The sequence below is a fragment of the Podarcis erhardii genome, assembly GCF_964252035.2.
Source record: "Podarcis erhardii genome assembly, chromosome: Z".
Taxonomy (NCBI): domain Eukaryota; kingdom Metazoa; phylum Chordata; class Lepidosauria; order Squamata; family Lacertidae; genus Podarcis; species Podarcis erhardii.
This window is the reverse complement of record NC_138504.1, coordinates 3,677,240-3,688,308: the sequence shown is the minus strand read 5'-3', so window position 1 is coordinate 3,688,308 and position 11,069 is coordinate 3,677,240. Positions and strand designations below refer to the sequence as shown.

The window sequence follows — 11,069 nt, the reverse complement described above, 5'->3', positions numbered from 1 at the left end:
CTGACTGCCTCAGAAAGTTTTGGATTCTTGTTCCTTGGAGACTTTTAAGCAGGGGTTGGATGGCCATCTGTCATGTATGATCTAGTTGAGATTCCTGCACTGCAGAGGGTTGGAATAGATGACTCTCGGGATCCTTTCCAACTCTACAATTTCATGATTCTACTGTTATGAAGTTGGGTTTTGGGGGGGAGGGAATTGAGATCTTTCAAACCCCTGGACCCAGCAAGTATTAAAATATAAGACAGGCTAGCTTTCTGTGTTGAGGTGCTTGTCTGGGTGATGAGTCATTAAGAGAACAAAGGAAAGTGGGGTCTATGTTAGGCAGAAAATGGGTGGGGTCCCTCCCTCAACTTGCAAAAGTGAGGACAAAAGACAGAGTTTAGAGTTGAATTATGTGACCTAGAAGCTGGAAAGGAAGAGAGACAGCCATAGCTGATTTCTGCTGGAATCCAAGACGGTGGCTATGGGAGAAACAAGTCCCTCTTGGGGGGTTAATGCTATGGGCCCCTCCATCATAGGCTCAGGCTGTATATGTGTAAACAAACCATATATCTTAAAGACACCACAGTCTTCGCTGAGCTTCATCCTTGAAGGAAATATGAACCCTGGGTAAGCACTAGAAATTCAAAGAATCTTATACTGCTTAGAGATTGGGGCTCATAAGATGCAGATTACTTAGGCAAGGATTTAGAACAATTTAGGCAAAATATATAAAGCAGGTTTGGGAGTTTCTGTGCTATGGAATAACAACTGACCGTCCACAAGTATTCTGTTTTTATACCATAAATTGCCCATTGACGGAGCCAAGAAGATGTGTGAATTAATGAACTGAAAAAAGAGTATCTTAACCCAGTAAAATTCCAGAGGTGAGACATATAAGCTGTCGGACTTCAGTCTTTCAAATTTCAGTGGCGCCGTGTGCAAGGTTAAAATTCAGTATGCTCCTGCCTCTCACCTTCTGCTCAATTCTGTCATAGTCGCAGGGCTCTGTGGCGCCCTGTGCAGTGGAACTGATCACGCTGCCTCTGCTGCAAGTAGGATTAAGTGTGCCTGATCAAGGCCACAGCATAGTCCCTGGCTATGTGAGCAGCTGAGCTGTAGGATAATAATAATAATAATAATAATAATAATAATAATAATAATAATTTTTATTTATACCCCGCCCTCCCCAGCCAAGGCTGGGCTCAGAGCGGCTTACAAGCAATAATAAAAACAAGTTGAATGATTACAACTTAAAAACAAAATTAAAATACAACATTAAAATATTGAAACATTAAAATATTAAAATGTAGCCTCATCGCAGGAGGAGAAAGGAAAAGAAAAAAGAAAGAGGGGGAGGGAATCAAATTGGCTCCAAGCCAAAGGCCAGGTGGAACAACTCTGTCTTACAGGCCCTGTGGAAAGAAATCAGATCCTGCAGGGCCCTGGTCTCATGAGGCAGAGCGTTCCACCAGGCCGGAGCCAGAGTTGAAAAGGCCCTGGCTCTGGTTGAGGCTAATCTAACTTCCTTAGGGCCCAGGACCACTAGGGTGTTGCTATTTATGGACCTTGAGGCTCTCCGTGGGGCATACCAGGAGAGGCGGTCCCGTAGGTACAAGGGTCCTAGGCCGTGAAGGGCTTTAAAGGTCAAAAGCAGCACCTTGAATCTGACCCTGTACTCCACCGGGAGCCAGTGCAGCTTGAAAAGCACTGGGTGAATATGCTCCCATGGCAGAGACCCCGTGAGGAGCCTCGCTGCAGCATTCTGCACCCGCTGGAGTTTCTGGGACAGCTTCAAGGGCAGCCCCGCCTAGAGCGAATTACAGTAGTCAAGCCTGGAGGTGACCGTTGCATGGATCACTGTGGCCAGGTTGGGACGGGAAAGGTAAGGGACCAACTGCTTGATGAGGCGAAGGTGGAAAAATGTCGCCTTGGCTCTTGCTGTAACTTGCGCCTCCCTGGAAAGGGAGGCGTCAAGGATTACACCAAACTCTTAACGGAAGGCAATGGCACTAATTGGGCATTAGTGGCAAAGGGCCGCATCTCAAAAGTAGAGCATCTGCTTTGCATGCAGAAGGCTCCCGGTTCAGTCCCCAGCATCTCCAGGTTGGGCTGGGAGACACCTCTGTCTGAAACCCTGGACAGCTGCTGCCGGTGAGTGCAGGCAGCTCTGGGCTAAAGCGGGACCAATAGTCCAGCTTAGTGTAAGGCAGGTTCCTATGTCTCTACCCTGTCCCAGCCGAGAGAGCGGTGGCAGGAGGCTGAGATGACCAACTCTAGCAGGGGCATGCAGGACTGCCCTGGGAAGGTGGGTGTGAATAGGGGTGACTGTCCCAGGCCCCACACTTTGGACTCCCCTGCTTTCACTGGTGGCACAGACAGTAGCCCAAACTTCCTGGCTGGTCTTGCTGTGTCCTACCCAACTGGATAACCTCTCAAACCCCTCACTTGTTAGAGCGAGGCAGAGAAGTCGAGCGGAGGCAGCAGCAAAAGAAACAAGAGATTAAGAAAGGAGGGAATAGGCCACCGGAGCTAAAGTGGCTGCAAAAAACAAGAAATTTCAAGTTAGCGGGTGAAGGACACAGAGAGGAAGGCCACTGGCACTTTTTGCAGCTGCAAACAACAACGCAAATAAAGCCAAGGAGAGAACAGGGAGAGGGAGCCCAACAGTGTTAAACCGGGTGCAAAAAATGACACAAAGTAAGACAGGGGAAGGAAAATGGGGAGATATTGGCCACCAGTGCTAAAGCAGAGGCAAAAAGCCAAAAACTAAATTGAGGGAGGAGGGACTATCAGCATGGAGAGGAGGCAGGATGGCAGAGGCAGAGGGAGATGAAAGCAATGGTGCCCCTCCCACTGTGTGATTAGCCTTGCACCCTCTTAGGCAGGAGTTGGCAAGGTTTATCTTGCCTGGGCTGGATCGGTCCCACAGAGATCCCTCCGTGGGCCAGATCGTGTGTGTGTGCGTGTGCGAGCAGGCATGCCGGTGATTTTCAGCATCTGCGCGTGTGCAGACGCGATTTCTGGTGCCGAGGAAGCGAGTCCCTGCCCCGCGCTGTGTCGGTTCAGTGCAGTGCGCGAGCAGGCAACTCCGTTCAGGGGCGGCTTGTGGGCCGGTCAAACGACCTCCACGGGCTGCTTCTGGCCCAAGGGCCTTAGGTTGCTGACCCTTGCTCTTAGGGATAGCTCTGGAGACATGATATGTAAAGCAAGCCGTGTTCAGAGCCTTGAGATTGATGCCAAAGCTGGATGCAGGAGCTGAGGATGGAAGGTTCCAGGGTAACCCACAAAGTCAAAGGCCAGCCTGGAATTAATGCTGGAAGGTCATTCCTAGGGAAGGAAAGACCAAGAGCAGAAGACCAGTGGCGGTAGCAGCCAAGCTCATCTAGTTATAGGGCCATCATCCTAGTGGCGTAGCAATAAAGCTGCTAGCACATTTGCAAAGCTAAGCAGGGTCTGGTATGGTTTCAAATGGGGTGGGCAACTGTGTGTTGAGAATCCTGCATTGCAGTGGGTTGGACTAGATGACCCTCGGGGTCTTTTCCAGTTCTACAGTTCTATGATTCTATTATTCTTACCTTGCTCATTGCTTACAGCATGGGTCACCTCTTGTACATTGTGTTTTCTCCCTCCAGGTGGTCTTCTCCCTTCTCCAAAATACACCCTTCCTCCAAAGTACCGTAGACCCCTAATGAGAGAGCCTTCTGGTAGCCACTGACTCTGGGCTTCCTCCCTGGTCCACCACTGTCATCATTGGCCCATGACGGGGACTTTTCTTTTTTTAAAAAATAACAATTTATATAATTTATTTTACAACATACAACCCCCCCCCAACTTTAAAAGCAAAAGGTTTATCATATATCTCTTACTTTGATTCCCCCCCCTTCTGCAGTTCCTTGTTTTTATAATATTTTACTGCATTTCCAAATTAAACCAAATTATCATTTTTCCCTGTGTTACATAGACTTCCCCTCACAACTGCTGCATGTTTTTATATTAAGCCTGCTAATGCCTTAATTTGTTTATAATAATTTTGTATGTATTCTATAAATGATTTCCATTCTTTCTTAAAATTTCGATCATTTTGATTTCTTATTCTTTTGGTAACTTTCACCATTTCTGCATAGTTGTTTCTGTAACCATTCCTCTTTTGTTGGGACGTTTTCTGCTTTCCATCTTTGGGCAAAGATCATCCAGGAGACCATGGCTGCATACATAAATATATTTCTATATTGTCTAGGTAATTCTCATAATTCTCAAAATAAAAGCCTCCGTTTTTGTTTTGTTTTGCAAAAGTTATCTTAAACATGACGGGGACTTTTCAGTGGTGGCTCCCCATTTGCGGAATGGCTTCCCTATTGAGGTGCATGCACCTGTGTCCATCAATATTAACTTCCAGGAATTTAAAAATAAAACAAAACATCCCTGCACAATTCCTGGCCACCCCAAAGATCACTGAATCCAAGAATGTTTTTGAACGGCAACTGCTTTTAGAAGTATGTCATCTTCAGACTGCTTTGTTTTAGGGTGCATTTGTTTTTAACCTGTTTTTATCTTCGCGCAAGTCACTGAGAGACAGTGATTGGCCCAAGGCCAACTTTTGGGTTTGACAAGTTCCCTCATGCAGCAAGGACTACAGTTCCCAGCATCCCCCAGCGCGCCCACTGAGCCTCCAGCTTCCCTTTTGTACCGCTGCGCATGCTGGGTAACGCAGTCCGCTTAAAAGCAGCTCTTTGAAGTCAGCACAGGGCTGCCGGAAGTAGCCCCTTGCTGGGTATTGTAGTCCGTCTGAACCGTTAATCGCCATGGGAACTGCAAGCCGCGATGCCTTTCTGCCGTCTTGTGCTTTGGTTGTCCCTGCCGCCAAGGGAGCAGGTGGCTGGGCCTCTCCGAAGGCCTGGCCGGGGTTTTAAAAGGGACTAGATGACCCTCTTTTCCTTTAAAAAGGAAGCCGTGGCGGACAGAAAAAGTCCTCAAAGAAGCGCAAAGAGCATCATCCTGCCTTATGCCTCAGGAACTCCGCGCAAGGTGTGCTGGGAATTGTAGTCTTTTCCATACCTGCCATGCTCTTAATACTGAAGTACTGTATTAACTGGGAGTAAATTTCATGGAGCGCCCCGGTTGCCAGAACACGTGCACAGCCAGTTGTTTATCTTTAAGGCTTACACAAGACTCTTTGTCCTATATTACTCGCTACTACAGGATTCTTTCTCCTAACTTTAACATTCATTCATTCATTCATTCCCCGCTTTTCCCCCTAATAGCGACTCCAGACTTCTTACAGCTAAAAATGAGAGCAGCTTAAAACATAGGTCTCATTAAAAACAATGTAACACACACATTTTTTTAGAAAGAGAGGTGTCGGACACCTCTGCTATGGCGCCCACTTGAGAGGTGCCGGAACTGAGTTCTGGCAAGTTCCGGCTGAAAAAACCCCAACTTCATACAGTGGTACCTTGGGTTACATATGCTTCAGGTTACATATGCTTCAGGTTACAACTCCGCTAACCCAGAAATAGTGCTTCAGGTTAAGAACTTTGCTTCAGGATGAGAACAAAAATCGCGCAGCAGCGGGATTAGCTAAAGTGGTGCTTCAGGTTAAGAATAGACCTCCAGAACGAATTAAGTTCTTAACCCAAGGTACCACTTTATATACAATATCAAACAACCCCCCCCCCACAAATTGATAGAATTATATATAGGGGTGCATGAGGTGATAGTGGAGGGGTAGTTCCTCTGGTGGGGGACACCTCATTCTCCTTCTGGGGTGGTTTGTCCACTTTTGGTCCCCACCCTGCACTCATCTCTCAGCTGGGGCTCCCAAAAGCTGTCCGCATAAGACAGCGGCCATGCCTCATGAAACTGCTTCAACTGGCCAGTTAAACCAAGTGAGGGTAGCTCTCAAACCCTTGGTGAGTTAGGGACTTCCCCTGCATGTGAAGACAGCTTCTGGTAGACTGAGTAGATGAAACCAGTAGTGGGTCCAATGGTCAAGAGATTGGTTCCTTGCATGTGCTGCAGAGGGAAGTGAGGGGCAATTTGAGTTCATCAACTTGAGAAGGTAGTTCATCTAGGAGAAGAAAAGCTCTGATCCTAAACCTCTGTTGCCTTGCAGGATATCTTCAGGAGAAGAAGTAATCCCTACACAAATCTGGAGTCCGAAAGGTGGTTGGATGTCTTCTTTTATGCCTCTTTTGAGATTCCCGCATTGCAGAGGACTGGACTAAGGGTCCCTCGGGGTCCCTTCCAACTCTACAATTCCATGATTCTGTGATTTCTCATGGCAACTCCTGCAGCCAAGCTAGTGCCATACATATTGCTTTGGAACACATCAGTGAGACCAAGAGGGGGTCTTGTCATCTGGGCAGCCTTTATGCACACTGCCCAGGCTTGCACCCAGAGAGGTTACGTTGGTGCTGCTCATGCAGCGGATAGACTTCAGTCCTGGAGGTGCATTCTATCGCGTCTTGAAACAGACTGATGCCAACTACCTCATAATGGGAGGGCAATGCCTCCCATTTTACAAGATAATCCAGCTCAGAAGAAAATATTATGTTAATCTCAGGGGAAAGCACTGCATCCCATGGGTACAAAGCACCAGCTGAGAAAAAGTGAAGATGTTATCTGGAAGGTCTGCAGGTGCCATCTTGGCAGTCAAGATAACCCCAAAAATAATTGGTAGCTGTTTGACTGAGCTCATATTTGTTTATGTACTCGCCTGATTTGATGTCGGCTAATTGGCTCACTTATCTTTTGATGTTGGGATGCTTGGCTCTAGGCCCAGAGAGGGGAGAAGCTTTGGACAGCTGTGGGTGAGAAAAAGCTAGAGTAAACCCTATACAAATCTGGAGCCCCTAAGATAATTGGATCTTTCCAGCTGCGTTTGGATCACCCAGAGTCTGATAATAAGTACTGTTGTATGCATGTCACCTGGAAACCAGGGCCAGCCGAATGCTACTTTCAAGACTTTGCCCTCATGTTAGGGTTGGAAACACTGTAATACAGAGCTGGATTGCCTTGATTGTGTGACATATTTGCTAAGAACATCAGGGTGTTTAAAATAGAGGTATTCCTTCAGAAATTACTGTAGTTTGACTGCCTCTTCTTTAGCTAGAACTAATGTCAAAGGCAAATTTCACCCCTGCTCCTCATCATCAGGGCCGGATTTAGGTTTGATGAGGCCCTAAACTACTGAAGGTAATGGGGCCCTTTATATGTCCAGTTGTCTTTTGTCAACAACAAATTGTCACTGTTTTTTTGTGTTGAATATATGCTATATGGCAATTTATGGACCTAATAGGTATCTAAAGCCATTTGCACATAACAAAATATGTATTTTATCAAAGTAATTGTTGAACTGAAATACAATTAAGAAGAAGTATATTACTAGTGAAACACAATTAAGAAGTATATTAATAGTGACATAATTATTAAGCTCTAACTATATGTAGGTTTTATTTTATTTGTTTTTTTATCTAATATTTTGGAACTGTGTATCTAGTTTTTTTCCTTTTATTTTTGGGGGGGCACCCAAGAGAGTGGGGCCCTAAGCTATTGCTTGTTCAGCTTATACGTAAATCCGTCACTGCTCATCATAACATTTTTTACTGTTTCTCCATTGATAATGCAGACCAATAGTCTCAGTGACATACACCTGAATGAATGGCAAAAGAATCACTTTGTTGTTATCTCTTGCTCCTCTACACCAGGACAGAAGGTGGATGCATATGATACACAGATTTTACACATTCAGTACACGTAGCTAAGATCAGAGATCTCCCAGGTTCGTGCTGTGAACCCGTTAAAAAATATATGCAGAAAAATACTTGACAGCTATTGACTGCGACAGTGCCATGACTGGCTTGAATAACTGTGCTAAAGACATTACAACTCTGGCAAGATGTCAGCAAAATGACAGTGACAAGTGGCAGTCTGGGTTGACAACAAGTAATGTGATGGAACTGAGGTGTGTGCAAGAGTTGAGGCAGGATTGCAAAAAGTCCCAGAACTTTCTGATGCCAGCTTTGATAAGGGAACTGCTGCCTCTGTTATTTCAGGCCTTCCCAAGCTCACTCTCTGCAGTGGAGATGGGGGATCTGTGCTTGGGGCTGCCTCATCAAATTGTGTAAATTGGGGACCAGATATCCTTGGGATCCCACCAGCTTTAAGAAGTCATCAAAGTGGGGGGATACTTTCTTTCTTCAATGAAGATAGGAGTTGCACCTTCTTTGTCACCTATGCCTAGAAGTAAAGTGTGTGATGTTACCATTCATGCAACCTTTTCTTTTGTAAATTCCGAATAAACATTGAATAGTTCTCTGACACTCATGAGAAACTCTGGTTTAGGGCAGAATTCACCATCTTCCAATTAATCAGCTTTCCCACAGCGATAAGCCACGTAGGAAAAGGAAAGTGTGTTGTGTATTCAGTGAAGAAAGTAGTAATACCGTTTTTCTCTAACCTAACAGTGACTGAGAGAGAGAGGTTTCAGTGGGCTTACCTCCAAATATTATAAGACATTGAAAGACTACTTGATACACCCATTAATGGAGGTTTGCAATGAAATTATGGAGGGGAAGAAGGCACCGGAATCGTGGAAAGAAGCTTTCATCACATTGATACCTAAACTAGAAACTGAAAAGACACAACTCAAGAACTACCGCCCCATCTCCCTCCTGAATGTGGATTACAAAATATTTGCTGTTACAGATAGGTAGCCGTGTTGGTCTGCCATAGTCAAAACAAAACAAATTCCTTCCAGTAGCACCTTAAAGACCAACTAAGTCAGTTCTTGGTATGAGCTTTCGTGTGCTGACATTTTAGCAAGCAGGTTTAAAAAAGTTTTAAATGAGGTAATTCATAAGGACCAGGCAGGCTTTCTCCCAGGTAGATATTTGTTTGCCAACACAAGGAACATTATTGATATTTTGGAACTTTTGCAAACAAACATTAATACAAGAGCAGTGTTAATATTTATAGATGCGGAGAAGGCCTTTGACAACATTTCATGGAAGTTCATGAAGAAAAACCTGGAAGGGATGGGAGTGGGACGGGGATTTGAAAATGGGATAGATGCAATCTATTCAGAACAAAAGGCTAAATTGATAGTTAACAATGTGGTGACGGAAGAGTTTAAAATTGAAAAAGGAACACGACAAGGTTGCCCTATTTCCCCTTTGTTATTTATTTCGGTCCTGGAGGTGCTCTTGAATATGATTAGAGGGGACCGGTTGGTTGAAGGAATTCAGGTCGGAGCGAAACAGTATAAACTTAAAGCTTTTGCAGATGACCTAGTTTTGACCTTACAGGAGCCAGAATCTAGTACGAAAAGGGTATTACAATTGATTCAGGAGTTTGGTCGGGTGGTGGGATTCAAACTTAACAAGCAGAAAACTATGGTATTGGAAAAAAATTTGACACCTTCAGAATCAGAAAGGTTTCAGAAAGAGACAGAGTTAAACGTGGTTAAAAAAGTAAGATACCTAGGGGTAAATATAACAGCTAAGAATCTGAGTCTATTTAAGGATAACTATGAAAAGTGTTGGTTAGAAATCATAAGGGATTTAGAAGGTTGGTCAAGATTGAAACTTTCCTTGTCGGGCCGAATTGCTGCGATAAAGATGAATGTATTGCCAAAAATGCTGTTTTTGTTTCAAACTTTACAGATTGTGGATAAAATGGAGTGTTTCGGGAGGTGGCAAAGAGATATCTCTAAATTTGTCTGGCAGGGCAAAAAGCCCAGAATCAAGTTTAAAATTTTAACTGATGCAAAAGAAAGAGGGGGGTTTGCCCTGCCGGACTTAAGGTTGTATTATGAATCAGCAGCATTCTGCTGGTTGAAAGATTGGCTGCTTCTCGAAAACACTGATGTTCTAGATTTGGAAGGATTTAATAACATGTTTGGATGGCATGCATATCTGTGGTATGACAAGGTTAAAAGTCATAAGACTTTCAAGAACCATATTGTTAGGAAAGCAGTGTTTAATGTCTGGACAAAATATAAAGACTTGTTAGAAAACAAGACTCCAAGGTGGTTGTCGCCTATGGAAGCTAAGGCTCTGAAAAGACCCAATATGGAGGCCAAATGGTCGAAGTATTGGGAATTACTAGAAAAAGATGGAGATAATTGGAGGTTGCAGAGTATGGAGAAATTAAAAGATAAAGTGCGAGATTGGCTACATTACGCTCAGATTAAAGAGGTTTTTAAATTGGATAAAAAGATAGGATTCCAGGTGGAAAAATCAAAGTTGGAAACGGAGCTGTTAGAACCTAAGACTAAGGTACTTTCCAGAATGTACAATTTGCTGTTAAAATGGAATACACAAGATGAAACGGTCAAATCGGTTATGATAAAATGGGCACAGGACATTGGGTACAATATTATGTTTGCTGACTGGGAAAGGTTATGGACCACCGGTTTGAAATACACGGCATGTAATGCCTTGAAAGAAAATACTATGAAAATGATATATAGGTGGTACATGACCCCAGTCAAGCTTGCAAAAATATACCATTTGTCTGATAATAAGTGTTGGAAATGTAAAGAAACTGAAGGAACGTTCTTTCACCTCTGGTGGACCTGCCCTAGAGTTAAGGCTTTCTGGGAAATGATATATAACGAGCTGAAAAAGGTATTTAAGTATACCTTCCTTAAGAAACCAGAGGCCTTTCTTTTAGGCATCGTCGACCAGAGGGTGTTAAAGAAGGACTGAACATTTTTTATGTATGCAACAACAGCAGCAAGGATACTAGTTGCCAAGCACTGGAAAACCCAAGATTTACCCACACTGGAAGAATGGCAGATGCAACTGATAGACTATATGGAGCTAGCAGAAATGATCGGCAGGATTCGAGACCTGGGAGAAGACGCAGTGGAGGAGGACTGGAAGAAATTCAAGGACTATTTACAAAAATATTGTAAATTGAATGAGTGTTAAGAAAGATGCAAGATTACAAATAATATGGCACCATTAAAATAGTCGAAAGGAATATGAAGATAAGTATAAATATAAGAAAAAGTTAAATTTTGGATAAATATTATGTCAAGACTAAGCTTTTAAGGTTTGGGTTAAATTATCTAAAATTAGGGA

General features: G+C 43.9%; 1 long non-coding RNA gene and 1 pseudogene across 2 annotated transcripts in view; one reads left to right on the top strand and one right to left on the bottom strand.

The window, feature by feature from the left end:
* The window catches only part of LOC309333392 (tigger transposable element-derived protein 1 pseudogene), a 306,834-nt pseudogene that overhangs the window by 177,657 nt on the left and 118,108 nt on the right, over positions 1 to 11,069 (top strand). The window lies entirely within an intron of this gene.
* LOC309333410 lies at positions 1,020 to 4,892 on the bottom strand. The gene is made up of 3 exons (XR_014152502.1): positions 4,353 to 4,892; positions 3,558 to 3,754; positions 1,020 to 1,095 (listed from the first exon to the last, which is right to left on the bottom strand). It is a non-coding gene; the product is annotated as an uncharacterized lncRNA (long non-coding RNA).